This window comes from Mus caroli, chromosome 13 (genome assembly GCF_900094665.2).
Source record: "Mus caroli chromosome 13, CAROLI_EIJ_v1.1, whole genome shotgun sequence".
In the NCBI taxonomy this organism is placed as follows: Eukaryota; Metazoa; Chordata; class Mammalia; order Rodentia; family Muridae; genus Mus; species Mus caroli.
The window spans coordinates 43,171,212-43,191,831 of record NC_034582.1 but is presented as its reverse complement, the minus strand read 5'-3'; the positions used below and the strand labels follow the sequence as shown (position 1 = coordinate 43,191,831).

General features: G+C 43.2%; 1 long non-coding RNA gene across 1 annotated transcript; it reads left to right on the top strand.

Moving 5' to 3' along the window:
• The first annotated feature begins 12,173 nt into the window (after nt 1-12,173).
• Nucleotides 12,174-14,537, top strand: LOC110307574. The gene is made up of 3 exons (XR_002379424.1): nt 12,174-12,214; nt 12,644-12,782; nt 14,430-14,537. It is a non-coding gene; the product is annotated as an uncharacterized LOC110307574 (long non-coding RNA).
• The last annotated feature ends 6,083 nt before the right edge of the window (nt 14,538-20,620 follow it).

Sequence of the window (20,620 nt, the reverse complement as noted above, 5' to 3'; positions counted from 1 at the left end):
CACGGAACAGTGCATATGCAACAGTGCTCTCTTAAGATTATAATGGAGCCGAGATAGTCCTATGACCTAAAGACTTGTAGCCATGGTAACATTGTAATACAATGCATTATTCAGGTGCTGGTGGTGATGTTGGTATCAACCAACCTGTGGCTCTGCCCGAGCCGTAAAAGCGTGGCATGTGCAATCACACACAGCACTGACTGAATACTTGGTGATGGCAGGAAGCATCTATGCCACTGGTTGATGTACATATTGTAATGCACAATCATTATGCTTACCAAGAGAGTTTATTTGCACCCCTTAGGCCAGGAACAGTCTTGTACGTGTCCTGTTTACCACATCCCTTGACCACATTAAGAGACTATGTGGGCCAGACATGGTGGCCCATATCTGTAATCTACTATTTGGGAGGTAGAAGCAGGTAGTTCAGGTGTTTATGTAGCATGTTTGAAGTCAGCTGGGATTACAGGAGACTCTGTCTCACCTCTTCAGAACCTCCAAAATACAGGCCACTTGGCATGAATGCCCTAACCAGCTAGGATTGGACAGACACGCCCTGGAGTGCTTGCACAGTATAAAGTCAGCCCACAATGCATTTCTCAGAAATAAGAAAGTACTTCATTTAAAAAGTGACACATTGTAGAGAGTGAGGAACAATGGCATGCTCGGCCCTAAATGAGACATCTCTTATCATCTAATGGCTCAGGGGAAAGCGTGGAAAAGGGAACAGAAGAAGAGCCAGAGGTCAGGGGGCACTTCCGTGAAATAATGTCTTCTAAACATGAGGGAGACAATGTACTCCTAAACTTACAGTGGCTGTGGTTTCTACACAAGGCCTGCACAAAATCAAGGCAGTCAGAATTCCCACATAGACATGGGAGGGCTTGGGAAGCCCCATGGGAAGGTTGCTGAGTTAGAGAGAGTCCTTTAGGGACCTTGTCTCTGGTGGACTGCGCATGCTCCGGTGGATGGCCTGACACCCATGTGCACAGGCAGCACTAAAGGGATCGGGTGGATTATGGAAAGAGGATATGAGCTAGGAGCGGATGTGATGGGGATTTCTCTGGGGAGTTGGACTGGGAATGAGGCATTTATATAATCACAATACATTATATACATTCCTGAAAACATCAAAGAATTAAAAATATATATAATAAAAATAATAAACTTTTATTTAAAAAAAAACAGAAGTGACACATATTTGCATTTTCAGTGACCCTGGTATGGTCTGAATTGGTGTTGATCCCTATTTGATGAAGGGCCAGCTGAAGTCTCTGATCCTGAATTACCCATCACATTCAAGAAGACCAAAGAGCATACTCGAGGGAAGGCTTGTTTTCAGTCCAGGGCTAGTTTGTTCCTGATGGTGCTTGCCTCCAAAGCCCTTTCTGTACACTCCTGTCAGATGAAGGCTTGCTTAGTGATGGTAAAACCCCACTTTGCGATTTTACTTCTGCAACCTGGAGGGGGTCTCAAAGCCCTACAGTGCCATTTTCCAGTTTGTGGGACCCAAGACTCTTCCTGTTAATTTAGGGAGACAATTACATTTGAGAAGCTTAGAAGCTCCTAGATCTTTTAATTTTCTGACCAAGGCTGAAGAAAATCTTATTGAAAGTCACTTTGGTAATGTTTAAAAATAAAACACCCTAAATCTTTTTTTTTTTAAATAAAAGGTACATAGTGCTAAATGAAGTTTAACTCCCAAAGAATTAATTTTTAAGGAATGAGTCTATTTGTACTGCTCATGGACTTCCCATCCTCTTCCATACTAATTGAGAATCATTCTTGCTTTTGATGAAAATGTGTGTGTGCACCCACACCCATACACATAGGTGGGAGAGGCATTCAGATGCGACTTCTCCTGCCTTTTATTCAGTGTGTGCTGGTAGCTGCTGTGGAGGATCAGGGCTGTGGAGGATCAGGGCTATGAAGGGATCAGGGCTATGGAGGGACCAGGGCTATGGAGGGAATCATGTCCCAAGAAGCTGAGGAAATGAAAGAGATCCTCATTTTTCAACCTTTTATTGTTGCTGTTGAGCCTGTAACTCCAGCCTGGATGATGGCATAGGGCTTTAGGGTGAGGGTCCCTCCAATAGCTTTCTCTCCTATTGTAAGTCCATCGCGGAGTTAATCATTTTCTTCAAGGAGGGAATGCTGTAATAAAGATAATTAAATTGAAATTCAATATAGTGGGGCATTGCACTATAGCTCTGTATCAGATGAGGTTTCTGAGAGAAGCCATTTACTGGGAGGGTGGAGTGTATGGTATGTAATTAACAATTATGTTTGTCAGGGTTATGAAACAGAAAATTAATAACACGGCGACTGTGAAGCAGTGTGCAGAGGCACGGAATCAAGGTGACGAGCCGACCATTTACTTTACCCTCACGGCGGCCGCATCTTCCCTTTCCAGAAACAGAACATTAGTTCATGTGAATTTACTGACTCGTTTTAAAAAAATGCCTCTCAATTTTAGTCTGAGAATTTATTTGATTTGATTTTTTTTTTCTCTCTGCAGCGGGTTATTTTCAATCCTGACCACATACTAGAGTCCCCCAAAGAGCTCTGTAAATCCCGATGATGTCCAGGTCCTCTGCAGACACAGCAAAGCAAAAGCCCTGAGGTCGTGACTGGAGTGCCAGGGTTTCAAAGTACTCTCCAGGTGGTCGCCACGGGCAGCCAAGATGGAAGAGTGTGGTAGTAAATATTTAATGTGATTGATTTCCCTGGCAGAAGTGTTAGGTTAAAAGAAAAGGCAAGGAAAAAAAAAAAGGCAACTACATAATAAAGATTCACGGGCTGTATTCATCTTGACCAATCAAAAATTTCAGGATGTGTCCACAGACAGGAGGGAGCCTTGAGACGACCGGCTTAAGGTTTAGATGCCTCTACTTCCGGCAGGAACCCCTCTGAGAATTCTGACTCCTTCCCAGCATCCATTCCCCATCTTCTTAGAATCCAGGAATGTTTTCACGTTTCTCAATGAGCCTGGCCACAGAATTCTCCAAATGACTGTGGGCAAGAACTGACTCTCTCCTAGCCTGTCAGCCTTCGGGAAGGTCCTGTGACAGAAGGAGAGGCCAGCGAGGTCACAGCGATGATCCCTCACTGGGGAAACATGGGAAGCATGTGTGCTTGGCAAATCGCCATTCGAAACACGCCTGCAGATCTCAGAAAAACCGAGTGCTTCCAACCTCAGACCATGCAGCTCCTGCTCTAGGGGGAAGCTGCCCCTGCTGTGTACAGCAAACACACACAGACATACATATGCATATATATAATTGATGGAATCGCAGACAACTTTGGGGTAAATAGCCTTTCTTTATTGGTCTCTGAATTTGAGCTGTCACCAAACTGGATTGCTGGTGAGTTTATTATCCACTGGGCTTGCAAAAATTTACGTTTGGTGAACTGTGTATTTTGAAGCTATCTTCTTTGGATTTTCGATGGGATTTTATTGAGAACCTTTGAATCTAGTGATAATAATCCATTTAAATACATTTTCAAACACCACCTATGAAGAAATTGAACTTTGCCCGATTTCTGGATGTCCAGCATCCCTTGTGTTTAAGGTGCTGGGTGTGAGGAGTGGGGATATGGTTGTGTGGGAGACAGCTTGTATGCTGAGAATCGTTGCTAGAAATCCCTTTTTTTTTGTCCTCTTTCAATTTTGACATAAACTATTAGTTAAGGATAAAGCAGATACCTCATTGGATTGCCCATCACAGTTGGAGAGGACAACACATTCCCTTCTGGCCAGAGCCAGTGAGATCCTAACTGTTTCTTTTCACGCTTAGCCACATGTGACGCAGCCACAGGGCTTCTTGCTCGAGTCAGTTTTTCCCAGTGCATATTTTTCTGCAGAGATTATTCTGATTTTCCTGACAGCGAATGAAAAGAATGAGGAGAAGCAATTATGCATTTTGACTAAGAACAAAAGACCAAGCCTATTAAAATATGAATGCTTTGAAATTTAAATTGGGTTAATCACATTTATCAATACAACTCATTTTTAATTTGCTTTCTCTTTTATTAAATAACTACTGCCTAAATTGGAAGACCCTGACTGTGTTTATGGAGGCAATGATGTAACCAAATACATGTAACATAGATTTGCAGTCCTGGTGCTTTCTACTCTGACTAGTGGTGCCCGGGACATGTACGCAGGCAGGACAGGCTGCTTTTGATAGACACCAGCTTTGGGGCCAGGGGGGATGGATGGGTTGATGAAGCACTTGCTGGCCAAGCATGAGGTCTTGAGTTCTATTGTCAAACCCTGCATTCACAGCATTGGGGACTAGGAGACAAGCAGATCTCACCAGGTCCAGGCCAATGAGAAGCCTTTAAAAAAAAAAGATTTATTTTATGTATATGAGTCTTCAGACACACCAAAAGAGGCATCAGATCCCATTACAGATGGTTGTGAGCCACCATGTGGTTGCTGGGAATTGAGGAATTAAACTGAGGACCTTTGGAAAAGCAGTTTAGTGCTCTTACCCGCGGAGCCATCTCTCCAGCCCCAAGAAGCCTTGGTTTTTGTAAAGGTGAAAGGCTCCAGACTAATTACAGTCAAGATGGATTTCCTGCCATGCCTGCATGCATACACAGGTACAGTAGGGTGAAAACACACACACACACACACACACACACACACACACACACACTCCAAATGTAATAAAAACAAAACAAAACCCCCTTCTCTTATCAGGTAGTGGCAGCTCACGCATAGCTTACCACTTTTGCAGTGACCTTTTGGGATATTGCCTAGATGCTCAAAGACCTGGTTTTAGCCTGAGGATAGGAAGAATTCCCTGCACCCCTCCCCCAAATCCCCCAGAGACTGGAAAATGGTCCTTTTGTTTAGAAGGCTGGGAGGCTGGATAGGTGCAGTGAATCAAGCTAGGTGGACACAGTGAGTTCTTCATCTCCTTGCATCTTCAGTGGTGCTGTTGGTCCCTCTCCCAAAAAACAATACACACACCAAGAATCACACAGGAAAACCCTAACAAGCACCCATGACCACTGCTCACCGCCGGAGCCAAACAGGGCCAAGACACTTAAGCTAAGACCCCTAAGATCCAAGTCAGAGGCAGAGTCTATGGCTACCCATCCTGCCTACTGGAAAAGGGCCTTCCAGACAGGAACCACGTGCCCAAGACCCTTTCAGACATCCAGTGGACAACTGAAGCCAAGAGATGTTGGATTCTTTAAGAAACCAGCAGTTGCAAATGGCAGAAAGACGTTTAAAGACATTAAATGTTGCTCTTATGAAGTTACTTTGTACCTAGTGAACAGTGAGAATCTGATGAAATCATGGCAGAAGTTGGACCAGGAATCACGCTGAGTCACTTCAAGCTTGTAGCCAGCTATACAAAAAAAAAAAAAAAAAAAAAAAAAAAAAAAAAAAAAAAAGGAGTAAGATCAAATTTAGTTTTAAATATTTCAATATTTTAAGCACTTGGATGTACAATAAAATATTTAAGTTTTATTCTTGCCACAATTTTGGAATAGACACAAAACAAAAGTATTTGAAACCCAACCCCAAGTAGCTAGTCTCAAGCTCCTCCCTGCTGGACACAGCATCTCTGTTCATTTACATATTTTAAAAATGTTTTACTAGCTTAGGAAGAACTAGGTTTTTTATTTCCCTCCCTCTACTCCTCAGCCCAGCCTCATTTCCACTTTCAGGTCACATGTGACATAACAGAGTTAAAATTACTTTTTCTGTGCTTTGTGGAATGAAGCCCGATATGAACATAGACTATCTAAGGGATGGAAAAATGGCTCAGTAGAACCTAAATCTGACTCATGTGAATCTACACAAAGCTGAGCAAGGACCTGCACGTCTGTAATCTCAGTTCCTCTACAGTGAGAAGAGAGGCAGAGACAGGAGAATTTCTCCTTGCCTGTGTAGCAGTATACAGCAGAGAGATGCTGTCTTAGACAAGGTGGTGGGTGAGGACTGATACCTGAAGCTGCCCTCGGTCATATGTACATGTGCTGTGGTGCAGCAACACACAAACACAGACACACAGACATACACACAGACACACACACACCCTGAAAAATATATAGGATCTATATTTGTCTAACTAATGATGTCTATCTCATCTATATGCATACCTATCAGCTATCTTATCTATCTATCTATCTATCTATCTATCTATCTATCTATCTATCTATCTACTGTCTGTCTATCATCTATCTGTTTATTATCAATTTATAGCCTATCAATTATCATCTATTTATCCATCTATCTATCATCTGTCTATCATCTATCATCTATCTATAGTCTGTCTATCTATCTATCTATCTATCTATCTATCTATCTATCTATCTATCTATCTTTCCATCATCTATGTTTCTCTATCATTCATTCGTCTATCATCTATTTTTTCTGTTTCTCTATCATCTATCTATCTATCTATCATCTATCTATCTATCATTCTATCAGTATCCACTCACTCACCTCTCTTCTTTCTATCATCCTTCCATCTAGCCATCTATCATCTACCCATTACCCATCTAGAGGCAGGAGTGAACTCATTTCACTTCTGCATGCCACCTTCCTATTCTTCCATCTCTATCTGCTCACAATAGTTCACGAATCTGCATTTTCCTTTCAAAGAATCACACAGAGTGGAATACTCATCAAGAGACAAGCTATGTTAATGTTGTTCTCTGGGAGACGATGTGTCTTTGTGCATGCATCTGTAAACCTCCACAGCCAATGAAGCTCCTTATAGCTCATAGGTAAGTATGAAACTAAATGTAAGGGAGGCTGGGCACTTGCTACTCACTTCTGTTTCCCATCATTATCTCACAATACAGAATAAGTCAGAACTCAAAGAAAAGTGAGGGGCATACAAGATAAATAATCCTTTGTAGCCAAACCCTGAGGATCCAGGATATTAAGACATGTTCATGTATAGCTGCGTGTACCAACCACGCCCTCCTTTCCTCCACTACTCTGGAGATCCCCATCACTTGGTTTGCTTTCCATGGGAGATGCGAGGACGCTGTAGATTCACTCCATGCCCCTTGGTTGTGGCTGAGGCTGCATGCACCGCACAGCTACAAAGCTTTTTTTCCTTCTGAACATTCCCTGCCACTGCCTTTGTTTCCCAGGGAAGGCGAGGTGACGAGGCTTTTCCAAATGCATTTTCTTATTTTCCGCAATATGTATTTCTTCAGTCCCACGCTGACAGCTTTATTCCACAGCACAACGGCAGTTGCTAAGCTTTCCTGAACAAAGCCATCCCTGCAAAATCACTCAGGGAAGACAGGCTTACAGAGACAGATTTCAGCCTCAGAAAGGATGTAACAAATCACGCTGTGGGAGGAGGAAAACATAAAAATGATGGAGCGTACCTTGATGGGAGTGGGTTTTTAATCACCACCTTCAAAAACGGGCAAAATTCTAGAAACTTCTTCAGTGGAGCCTACACTTGTAAAATCCAATGCTTTCTTGCTGAAGTATTTAAACATCTCTCCCCCACCCCCATCCTCTCTCTCTCTCTCTCTCTCTCTCTCTCTCTCTCTCTCTGTGTGTGTGTATATGTGTGTGTGTGTGTGTGTATCTCCCCCCAACACTGGTCCTCTTGACCATACACATTGCTCTTCAAGGGGCTACATTTCAGACCTAGGCCTTTTCAGGGACTGGGGGGGGGTGCCCATAACGAGGCATCACCCAGTCTTCCTGCCTTCTGAAGGATTTGTATATAAATGCCTGTCAGCTTTTCAACAGTGAGGCAGCTTCCTGAATTGCTTAGAGCCAGTTCCCAGTTGCCAGCCACTGAAGTGGCATTAAAGCAATGTTCCTTTCTTAATGAGTATTAAATTTACTTTTAGGCAAACCCTCTAGCTGGCAATAAGTGTTCTTTGGGCTTGCTACTGGCTCTCTCTTCCTTGGTAATTGCTCTGTTGCTAGTAACTACTCTGTCCTTCCCTTTGGATGGGGAAGCTTTGAATGTTTGTGTCTTATGCTTAATTTCAAAACTAGGAACAGCATGAACACTCTGCAAGTCTTCGAATAGGGCCTCTCCTCAGTTCTGGAACAAATCAGTATGGTTTAGACATTGTGATAGGCTATCTAAATTTGAATCCAGACCCCGTTTCATATAGCAGAACTTGAACAATCATTTGACCTGTGGGTCAAATCTATCTCTGCATCTTTAGCTAAGAATAGAATTTTCGTGTGTGTGTGTGTTTCTAGAGACAGAACCTAGCACCACAAGGTGTTAGGCCAGCACTCTTACCAGCTTCCCCCACCCTTCTTTCTTTTAGGTTTTTAAAACAATGTCTTTCTCAGGATGGCCTTTGCTTCACTTTGTAGCTTCAGCAGGCTTCAAATATAAGATCCTCCTGCCTTAGTCTCCTGAGTAACTAGGGTCATAGGCCTGTGAGATGCTTGAATAATTTCACAATTTTAAATAGGTAGAAGAAGAGGATGTAGCCCTGCCTATCAGGAGGAGCACCTTGCAAATGCCTGGGTCCCAGCATTTATATTTGGCTGCTCATAAACATGTGTAAAAACAGCTCCAAGGAATCTTGCTGCCCTTTTCTGGCTTTCACTGACACATGTATGTGAGAACATGCATGCACCAACACACACACACACACATACACACACCTTAGAAATGTTTAGGTGGTAGCAGTTTATGATGTGACAATCACCTGAGATTCTAATTTGGCTTTCATAAATGAAGTCTTCTGGGAATTCAGCCATGTTTGTTATGTCTGCGTGAGCTCCAATTGTTTCTATGTTACAGCGCTAAAGATGGTCAGGAGTGTAACCTAACTACACCAATGCCATGGGCTCCACAGAGCCTAAAACATTATTATCTGCCTCTCTCTATACAAAGACTTGCAATGCCTGGTTCAAGTGTTTGATTGATTATGGGCACATCAATTTCTTCTCACAGCCTCAATGACTTCATCGATAGAAAGGGATTGACCACACAGCAAATCATAGGACTATTGTAAGGAACAAATGAGGTCATTGATCCCCCAACACTTAGAAGGCTCATTGTTAAAAGTAAAGGTGGAACGACTGGTTATTAGTCATGCTGCTCTGAGAATCGTTTTGTTCCTTTACTAGTTTCACTGGATTTATTTTTAAATAGATGATGGATGTTCTATGCCATACCTTTACTTGTGTGAGTATGACTTTAAGATAGTCATTCAAAGGGATTTATTGTTTCTAAATATTCAATTGGCTATTATAAGTCAGGTCCTTGTCTCCTGATATAGGTTATATGAAAATGAAAGTCCCCTATTTTTTCAGAATCTTCCAGGAACATCTTAGAGTCATATTTATAAAAGTTTCCCCTGGCTCCCATTGTGGACATATCTACATGTTTGTTTTCATCATTCCCAGATTGCCGATGGGAGACAAAGTAAACTGTACATTCTCCAATCCAGTTGGGCTTTTGCAAGTGGCTTGCATATAGAATGAAAGGGGAAATTGGGCTACTTATTATTCTCGTCAAACATAAATTATTTTTTATGTATTTTTTTAAAAAATGCTTAATAGTTTAGGAGAGGTCTTCAAAAATTCCACCTTAAGTCTGAGCCTGCAAACTCATCCGTAGATAAAAATCCAATAAAGATTTCTCTGCTGACAGGATGAAGGCATTTGCCATGCTGCTAATGAAGGAGGGAATAGAGGAAATCCATTTGGTTATTTTCTGATTCCTGTCCAAAAGCAATTGCCTCCCGCTGTGGTTTGTTCTTTGCGCTCACACAGCGCTGGGCCATGTCCAAGCCCTCCATCTATTTTGATCTAGGAGAGCTAACTTCTTTGATGTGTATCTGTGGCTCCTAAAGGGCTGTGCCAGGTTTAATCAAAGGTGCATAGCTTCAGCAAAAATAAATGACAAGAAATGATCATAGTGTCACAAGCAGGGGTTTTCAGCAGGCTGCAGACTTTGCCGGGGCTGCCCCTTCCCCCCAAGTCCCCCACCCCCTCTTCATATGAAAAGTAGAGGAACCCCAGAGTATCTCTCTCAGAAGAAATAATTTCAGGAAAACAGAACAAAGGGAACCAGGCAATCTTCTCAAGCTTTTCCTTCCATTTCACTGTGCGACCAGTATTCCTGTGGCTGCGGCAGTGGAGGCCAACACTGTTCTGCAGGGTACTGTCCCTGAGTGTGTGAGCCCAGAGGGGACACTCAGCTTGGCACTAGGGGATTTAGGGCCTCTGGGGGGAAGTATTCTGGGGACAAATGAGTACTGTCATGTCAGAGCCTACCCTAGCTGCAGGGAAGCGAGTGATCCCTTAGTGACTCTTTAAGAATGAAAATGTGACGTTGGCCATATGTTACCAATTGATCCACAGGACAATCACAGAGCAAGGAGTCCTCAGAAAGCTCTCGGTTGACTCTGTCACCAAAGTGTTCCCCACGCAATTAGGTCTTTTCCCTCTAAAAGTGTTCTGGTTGTACATATACAAATATGCATATATTGCTGTCAAATCGCATAAAGTGGATGATATAATACGGTGACATTTGAAACCCATATGTCTTATTACTGCTATAATCTGAGGTGCTGGTTACTGACCTACAGCCTGGGGTGTGGTAGGCAAGTTCTCAGCCCCTAAGCTATAACCCTAGCTCTGGTCTTTTCTTCCTAAAGTGTGGTCAATGCTCAGATTTTTATGTATATGAAGAAATAAGAAGAGGCGCGTGTCTGCCTGAGCAGATGGAGGCCAGAGGTGATCATCAGATGAGGCTTCCTCTGTAGCTCTCACTGTATTTTCTGAGACACATTCTCTCAGTGAATCCAGAGCTCACTGGCATTTATACTGGCTGACCATCAAGATCTGGGAGCCTACTTGTCCTTATTTCCCTTTCCCCATGTGAGGTGTGCCATCAAACCCAGCTTTTATATGGGTTCTGAGCCTCCAAACCCAGGTCCACACACTTGGGTGCAGGCACTTTTGATAGAGACATATCCCTGTCCTCAGCCTTAAATTATAACTCCTTATAAGATCAGTGTATAATGCTTCCTACCATTTCCCAATATATATATATTAATGTTTTATTATTACTATATCCAAAATACTGTCAGAAGTTTTGTTATTTAAAAAAAAATCACTGCTGTATGTGCTCTATGAAATAGAGTTCTTTTTCTCAAAAAAAAAATGTTTGCTCTGCTTTAAAAATCAGAAGTCTCAAAATGTTTTCCTGATTTTAGGATGGATTGTGGGTGAATAAGCTCCTACAGATTGTACACCATCCCACTCCTGTAAAATTCCCTAAGCTCTACCTCAAGCAGATGCCACCTTCATCCCTCCCACACTGTCGTTGTGTCCTCTGGATATGATATCATAACTCTCGGACTGCTACTCAAATATAGATGACAGAGCCATCTCACCGCTACTCAGGCTTTACCTGAGACAACAGTATACCTTCCCTCAGAACTGCATGTCTCCTTACACACTAGAGGAGACGGAGAGATGGAGATGGGGAGACGGAGACGGAGACGGAGACGGAGACGGAGACGGAGACACGGAGACACGGAGACACGGAGACACGGAGACAGAGACACGGAGTCGGAGACGGAGACGGAGACACGGAGACACGGAGACACGGAGACACGGAGACATGAGAGATGGAGACGGAGACAGAAGGGGTAAGTAGAAATGGGAACGGAAATGTTGCCGTGCTTCCGTACTCCTGATATCAGTACTTACTACTTACTACAGTGAAGTTGCTTTTTTTAACTCTCACTTTCATATCCTGCATCAGAAGGTCCCGTTCTCAGCCTTCTAGGGACACCAAGCTCTTCACCGCCACTTTCAACCCTGTCAACCAAACCACCAGATTCTGTCTCACAACAAAAAGATTCTGTCTCACAACAACTTTCTACTTAATCCTAGATGGCCTTGTATAGCTTTTCATTCACACCTGGAGGGAGCAACGCTTCCCAGGCAGCTCATTAAGTTACAAGATGCAAGAGGTTTCTTCCTAAGGTCCCAGTGAGTACCGAACAGTTGCCGGAGGAGATTAGACACTTTGCTGGGACGTAGCTTTCGACGCTTGGTGCTAACGTTGGCATGGGCTTTTTAATGAAACCATTGCCTTGGGTTCTCTCCTGCCTCCTAGGCAACCCTATCAATCCCATTGGTTAGCCAAGCTTGAGTGGAACCTTTATTTGAATCATCATCGACAATCCTATCTTGACGAATGGATGTTTGTTCTTCCTTGGAAAGGTCTCTCAACAGCTTTTACAGCGTTGTTTGACACACAATTCCAGAATGGAATATCTATAGCTACCTTTAGCATTCTCCAGTGGCTTCTAACTCTCAGAGGGGGAGAGGCAGAGAGGGGGGAGGGGGAAGGGGAGGGGAGGGGGAGAGGGAGGGAGGATTTTTATTCTCCTTACCCTTTGAATTACACACACCACACTCACTGTCATTTCTCCATCTCAACCTCTTGCTGTTTCTGAGATTTACTGGCCAACCTCTGGTCAGATGTTCAGTCTTCCCAGTTCTTCATCCTTTCCTCTCTTGGAACAACTGCCTTCCTCCCACCAGGTTCAGGTTCCTCTGCTCACCTCATGGTCTTTCAGCTCATTCTTCTCCTCCATAGCCCTCTGACCACTGTTTTATTGTTTATTTCTGCATCTCCCATGCACATAGAAGTCCCACAAAACCAGGGAAGTCTGTTTAATTTACTGCTATTGCCTACAAAAACTGGTCCGAATGGCCTGCTGAATGGATGCTTGGCAGGTTGGATGGATAGGTGGATCTGCACAACTTTCAAGCAAAAAGGATATAGGTAAAATGTGGTTATTCTGTGGGCATCTGTCACACACCTGGAAGCCTAGTTACTTTGACAGTTTGGATACCAAATGCAAGGCTAGCTTGGGCAACAAAGCAAAATGCTGTCCTACAGTAGTTATATCGCCATCTCTATCACCATCAGAGTAACGGCGAGCTTGTGTTTTATGTCTATCCACTGTGTGATAGTGAATCTTGGTTTTCGGCTTGCTGAACCATTGAAAGAAGCCTAGCGTGTTAGTCAAGCGCTCTCTAGGCTATGTCTGTGGGGGTGTTTTCAGAGACAGCTGTGGGCAAGAAAACTGAGGAAAGAAAGCACATCCTGGATTTGGGGAGTGGCATTGAAGAGACTGCACTTGGAGGAAACAGAAAACTAAAGGAGGAAGCAGCTCCCCGGCTCCCCTGGGCAAATGTATTTTCTTCTGCCACATGCAATGCGCACCAGATTCTTGCTTCATCAGCCTTTGAGTGATACAGACCTGTACTCATGATGCTCAGGGAGGCTGCGTCAATGGATTCTGCATATCCTGAGCCTTTAGCTTCTTGAACTTGAGAATCTGCTGTTTCCTCAGTTCTCCAGCCTACAAATGGCCATTATGGAATCACCAGTCCTCTGAATGCATGATCTAACCACTTCATTCTTTTTTTTTTTTAATTTTTTTTTTTAAGATTTTTTTTTTTAAAGATTTATTTATTTATTATATGTAAGTACACTGTACCTGTCTTCAGACACTCCAGAAGAGGGCGCCAGATCTCGTTATGGATGGTTGTGAGCCACCATGTGGTTGCTGGGATTTGAACTCTGGACCTTCGGAAGAGCAGTCAGGTGCTCTTAACCACTGAGCCATCTCACCAGCCCTAACCACTTCATTCTTATGACCATACCTGGTGGTTTGCATGAAAATGGCCCCCCGCGGGCTCATATATTAGAATGTTTGGTTGCCAGCTGGTGGAACTCTTTGGGAACAATTAGGGGGTGTGGCCTATTGTTACTGGGGTTGGGCTTTAAAGTTTCAAAAGGCCGTGTCATTCCCAGTTTCTCTCTGCTGCTTGCTTGTGGATCAAGATATGAGTGCTCAGCTTTCCCGAGGTCATGGAGTCTCACCCTCTGAAACTGTAACCCTCAAACTTTCTGTGTGTGTTTACAAGTTGCCTGGGTTATTGGTATTTTTAATCACAGGAATAGAAAAGTAACTAAGAGACCATATGTACGTATTCTATTGGTTCTGTTATTCATCCATCCATTTATTTACTTTTGAGAATGCTGACTAATTCAGGATTTTTCTAACTAAAGAAAGCTATGCTGGTTAATACTGCCAACTTGATAGGAAGCAGAATCCACTGGGAGGCAGAGCTCTGTCCCTGTGAGTGAGTTTCTAGATAGGGTTAACTGAAAGGATATGGAATGGCATTTAATGCTAGGCTTACAGTTTCAGCAAGGAAGACATGGTAGCAGCAGCAGAGGCTGGAGGTGTGGCCTTATTGGAAGAAGTCTGTAACTGGGGTAGGGCTTGGAGGTTTCAAAAGGCTTCAGTCATTCCCCAGGAGCTGGGTTCCAGGAATGAATTAAAAGGAGAAAGCCAGCTGAACACTAATATCTCTCTCTCCCTCCCTCCCTCTCTCCTCTTTCCAACCTGGGCTACAGGGTGACCAGTTGCCTCTACTCAGGGCAGCAGGCATGGACCTTGGAACTACGAACCACAACAAACTCCTTCCTACTCAAGTTTTTATGTCAAGAATTTGACCACATCATCAACATAGAAAAATAAAAAATAAATAAATCAACCAACCTCTGTTAACTTTATGAGCAAAATGCATCATTAAACACAACTTGACGTTTAACCAAACAACATATAGCAACACTTTGTGTCCGTGAATGCATCACAAGTGTGTTCAGCTGTGTACATACATACAAACCCTGAAGAGGAACAGGCAAAGGCTATTGTGCTGATCCTATGGGAACATGTAACCTCACGGGGATTTCTTCTATGTCTGGAGCAGTCAGGAACATTCTCAAGATGGCGTGGCTCACAGCGCACAGAGGAGAAGCCCTTGACCCCACAGGCTGGTCACCCCCACCCCTGAGCCTGCCTGCACCGTGATGGGATGGTACCCTTGTGGGAGGATGAAAGTCCTTCTGCAGCTCCAGCCTCCCTGTGGTACAGCTGCCAGAGACTTGGCTCCTCTTTCTCCCAGTATGTTAATTATGTCAAAGCCAATTAGTGGATGGTGTTTTATATGAAATCATTCAAACAGCACTCCTGTGGAAAAAGTGACTTCTTTAAATGGGGAGCAGCTAGAAGCTAAACCATAAAGTATTGGTTTCTACCTGTTTAATAGAATCATCTGAAGTTTCAATGAAGCCTATTGGAGAATTTTTATTACTTCTTAAAACAATAATACTTTAATGGCTGCTCTGGCCTGCTCTGTGTTCCTTAGCCACTCACATTAGCACTAGAAAGTTTAAACAACCTCCCCTCCGAGCACAGGGTGTTAGCCTGGCTTCTTTCTTTGAAATACATATAACTCTTTATACACATAACCTTAATATAAAAAGCTTTCCCAAACAATATAGTTTTATCACGTTTTCCTCTACCAACTCCTACCAGATCCTCCCTACCTCCCCAACCTCAACCAATTTTATTCTTTCTCCCAAAAGGCACAAAACACCCTCCCTCCCCAAGAGAACACAAATGGAATCAAACCAAACAAAAAGACAAAACAAATACCAAGGCAAACCAGAATGAAACCGAAAAACCCACACAGAAAACATGGAGCTAGTTCTGTGCTGGCCAGAGACTCCTGGGCATGGGGCATGCCCTGAGGTGTGGTTGATAAGTGCCAGTGACACTCTATTGGAGAAAACTGATTTTTTTTCCCAGAAGACAACCATTGCAAATAGCCTCTTAGTGCTGGGCCCTGATGTGGCTTGAACTTGTGTGGGTCTTGTGTGCGCCCCCCAACGTCTCTGTGAGTTATATGTGCATCCATCCTGCTGCGCTAGGCTTCTTTCTCAGAAGAGAAAGGTATATGTAAATTGCATGAGGGAAGGAATAACCGACGTGAGATACCATCCCACATTTTATTAAATGCCCCCAAAGCATTTTCAGTTGTTTGTAAGACTTTCATAGCATTTGATGAGATCTGTGAGATGCGTACAGTGAGTTACAGTAGAGAGGAAGACAGCAAGTCAGCTCAAGTTGCAGTAGTGCTAAGGGGAGAAAGAACACCCTCCTTGCAGCTTTTCCTATTCCTGTACTCTTCGGAACAGAAGAGAAACCATTCTCAGGTGGCATCCAGCCAATCTCTAACTCAGAATCAATTGCTTTGCCAACAAGGAACACAAAAGATGTTCATTGTTTGCAAACCGACTTCCCTGCAAGGGTGCCTTGTCTCCACACTTGCTGACGGCAGGTTCAGACATCCCTGTGGCTGCTCTGTGCTGCTTCTCTCCTGCGCCCTGTTTCCAAGGCTGTCTGGAAGAAAGCAAATCCGCCTCCCATCCCGAGGACAGGGACACTTTCCACTTCCCAGTGTGATCTCTTCATCACGGCTGCGGGACCGCAGCAGGCGATTGTTCTGCAAGACAGTAGCCGATATAATTATCGACACAAAATAAGCCAGTGGGTGGCCTTTGGATTTTTTTTTTGAAGTTTTTGTTTTTTTAAAATTTGTGTACAGCCTTTTTTATCTCCACATGGTGTAGCCTGATAGATTTGGGGAATGGTGATGGTGAGCTCTCTCTCTCTCTCTCTCTCTCTCTCTCTCTCTCTCTCTCTCTCTCTGTGTGTGTGTGTGTGTGTGAGAGAGAGAGAGAGAGAGAGATGGGAGAACACAAAGGAACAAGAAAGAAAAAGAACTGGGCAACTGCTTCATCTTTAACTCCTCTCTTGTTCTTTACTTCCTCTTTGCTAACCGCTAGAGAGTAAACAGAAATGGAAACTGGAAATAATAGGATAATAATATTATTAACAATTATAATTGTCCTTATGCTATTCTCCTCCTCCTCCTCCCTCAACATTTTATGTCTTTGAAGAATCCTCTCCCATTGTCTCAAATGTATTCCTTCCCAGGGCATCAACACAGGGACCTCTCCTCATCTTCACTTCACAGCCCTTCTCTGGGATCTTAGGTCCCTCCTGCCCCTCAGCTCTCAGGTCCCCGAGGAGCCCACAACCTTCCTTCAATGTGGCCTGGCTGCACCCTTGTTATCCATCAGCATCCTGTGTCAGCTGGAATCCTAATCGTTGCTGTGTCAGCTCTCAATGACCCTACACAGACTTTTACATAGAGTCAGGCCATCACTTGGAATGTATACTAGATCTGTTATTTTGAAGATTTTTATTTTTATATGTTTCTGCCCGCCCCCTCCGCATGCCACATGTGTGCAGGTGCCTACAGAGGCCTGAATAGGACTTCAGACATCGTCTGAAAGTTGACTTCCAGAAGGGCATGAGCTATCCAGCATGGTGTAAGAAACTGAATTCGGGTCCTCTGCAAGAGCAGCAAGCAGGGTTTTTTAAAATGTATTTAATTTTTTTCATGCAATGTATTTTGATCATGTTTACCCCTTCCCTAATTCCTCCTAGAGACCCCCCCACCTCGACACCCACCTGATTGTATGTGTTCTTCTCTCTCTTTATTAAACTTTTTATTGATTCTTTGTGACTTCACAATGTGCACCCCCCAATCCCATTCACCTCCCCATCCCTTCATAACCGCCCTCTACCCTTGCTACTACCCCCTCCCCAGAGAAAACAAAAAAACACAAAAATGCAATAAACACAAAACAAAAAAAACACATCTCACCATGAAAGCTGCAGTATGTCCTAGTGTGTCCCATAGTGCACCCTTCTGCCCAAACAGCTTGACTTGCAAATGTTCATGACTCTCAGCAGCCAGGACAAGGACATCACCATGGGCTCAGGTGGCAGCACAGGCCACTCAAATCAGTTTGGCCCTCGGTGTCAGCACAGCTCCTGAACACCAACAGGGTCTCAGGCCTTTCCCATCTCTCTATTACATATTCACTCACAGTAGTGGTGCCTACTGCTTACTCTCCTCTCTGTCTCTCTGTCTGCCTGTCTGTCTCTGTCTCTCAAAAATAAAACAAACAAGAACAAACACCAAAAATCCCAAAGCAAACAGAAAATAAATCCAACAAACAAACAACATCCAAAATTTCACAAAAACAAAAATCAAAACAAATAAGCCAAAGCATAATTTTGTTTAAGTAAAACAAAAAGTCCACAACAACAACAACCAGATACCATTGTTCATTTTGTGCTGGATAACTAATCATGGGCGTGCGGCCTGCCCAGGACAGAGGCGGATAGACCCAGGACAATGCCTTGCAGAAAACCGATTTTCCCTGTGCACAGGGCCATCAGTTGCAATAGCTTCTTAGTTAGAGGTGAAGTCACGTGTCTCCTTCTCCCTCTCAGTGCTGTAAGAGATATTGACCTCAGAGTCATCTCTCCTGCCCCGTACAGTATGATTATTAAATAAAATCCCACAAAATGTCTAGATACTCATTGTGAACATATAAGTACACAAAATTACAAATACACAAAAGTGAGTTGTATCACGTTTCCAAAAAGTTGGTTCTTTCTTCTCTTATTCTCTCTCTCTCTCTCTCTCTCTCTCTCTCTCTCTCTCTCTCTCTCTCCAGGTCTTACTATGTAATCCTAGATGGCCTATACCTCACTGTGTAGACTAAAGTCTCACAGAGACCTACCAGCCTCTGTCTTCTTCCTGCTGAGATTAAATCTGAGCCCCTAACCCTGCCACCAAAGAGGTATGTTGAGCCTGCAGTCATTTTATTATGTGTGACTAAAACCAAAATGTATTTAGTACACTGCATTTTCTTGTGATGGTTTTTATGTGGAAGTCACTATTTAGGATGCTGCATTAATGTGTCCAACTGAAATGGTATTTTCTATTTTATTACTTTTGAACACTGAGCTGAACTATGATTACTATCTATAGAAATCTGGAATGGTTTTTAGTGTAGGTTCTAGGATGCTTTTTGAAATGATAAACCCACTGTTAGGGAGGAGAAGCAGTTCTAAAAACAAATATTTTTTCATCAAGTCAAAGGACGTTCATAGCATCCCAATCTAAACCTACCTCGTCAAGACCACCACCCTTCAATAAAATGTGCGTTTGCAAAGACACATTATTTAGCACTTGAGAATTACTAATCTTCAGTTGATCTGAAATATTACTGTCTCAAAAGTCTTGGAGAAAAGTCAGGTGTGGTGGCTCACATATTTAGTCCCAGCATCTGCCAGGTATAGGTAGGTGGATATCTGTAAGCTTGAGGTTAGTCTGGTTTATATAAATTCCAGACCAGCCAGAGCTGCACAATGAAACCCCTATTTCAAAAAGAAACAACAACAAAAACTAAATGAAAATAAAGAGAAACTTGTAAGTACTTTGAGTCCTGATTCCATTTAGTAGTATAATGAGTCAATTTAGCTAAATGTGAACGTTTTGAGGTTGTAAAAATGTTATCAAATTGCTACAGCAATTTCTGCTGATGAATCAAAGGCTGAACAAAGTCTGCCTAGATTCTATTTTCCCATATCAGATATGTGCTCATGTAACTGTACTTTTTGGCTACTTTATTGGGTTCTTATGCCTACCACCCCTCTTTACCCCAATCCCTTCTAACCCAACACTAGGTATGAGAGAAAAAAAGAATAGAGGGAAAAGGGGCATAGATCTCTTTAGACTACTTCCTGCTGACCAGCGACATTGAGTTCCTTGGGGTCCAGTCCTGTCTTGGTTGTCAAAATATCTCCAACTAGCAATCCAGCAATCCAGCAATCCAACAATCCAGCAATCCAGCAATCCAGCAATCCAGCAGTCCAGCAATCCAACAATCCAGCAGTCCAGCAATCCAACAATCCAGCAATCCAGCAGTCCAGCAATCCAGCAATCCAGCAATCCAGCAGTCCAGAAATCCAGCAGTCCAGCAGTCCAGCAGTCCAGAAATCCAGCAAACCAGCAAACAGCAAACCAGCAATTCAAACAGCAAACATAACAGCAGGAACCAGGGGTAGCAGCTCAGGGAGCATTGGCCACTGCAGCCTCTCAGGACTCTGGCTTCCCTAGACTCACTAGAATACTAAACTTAAATATCTTCAGCTGGGAGAATCATGCCCCTGCCAGAGCATGAGACAAATGCCAGCTGCTGTGAACAATCTCAAGCAGCCCCATATCCCATACCTGGGATTAAAGCAAAAACATACTCATATAACATTAAAAGGAAACCAAAATTCTTTCTACATGTTCATATAATTTCCTTTGACATAGAGGTTTGGTCTTTGGCTATGTATTGCAATGCTAACTACTGGCCCCCAAGGTGTGGTTGCTACCAAGGAAGAGAGAGAGAGAGAGAGAGAGAGAGAGAGAGAGAGAGAGAGAGAGAGAGAGACTGTACTTAGACCCAAGTGTGACCTCTCCCCCTCCCCCTAGTTATCCCTGAATGGTGAACAAAGATGCCTATAGCTTATAGCTGGGCAGAATTGAGCTAGACAGGGCTTGTTTGTCTGAGAAGAACCATAAGGAGAGAGAGGAAGGTAGAGAGAGGAAGGTAGAGAGGAGAAGAAACCATGGAGTTAATAATCTTGAAATCATGGCCATGAGAGCTGGGTAACTGAAGTCAAGAGTAGCCCAGATGTAACACAGTACATCATATCATGAGGTTGGTTATTGGCAGGGAAGTAGACATAATAACATAGAGGGTAGATATCTGCCCAGTTTTTGTGCTGATTAAGACTTATTATAAATATAAAAGTTGTGTGTCTTCTATCTGGGAACGAATAATCA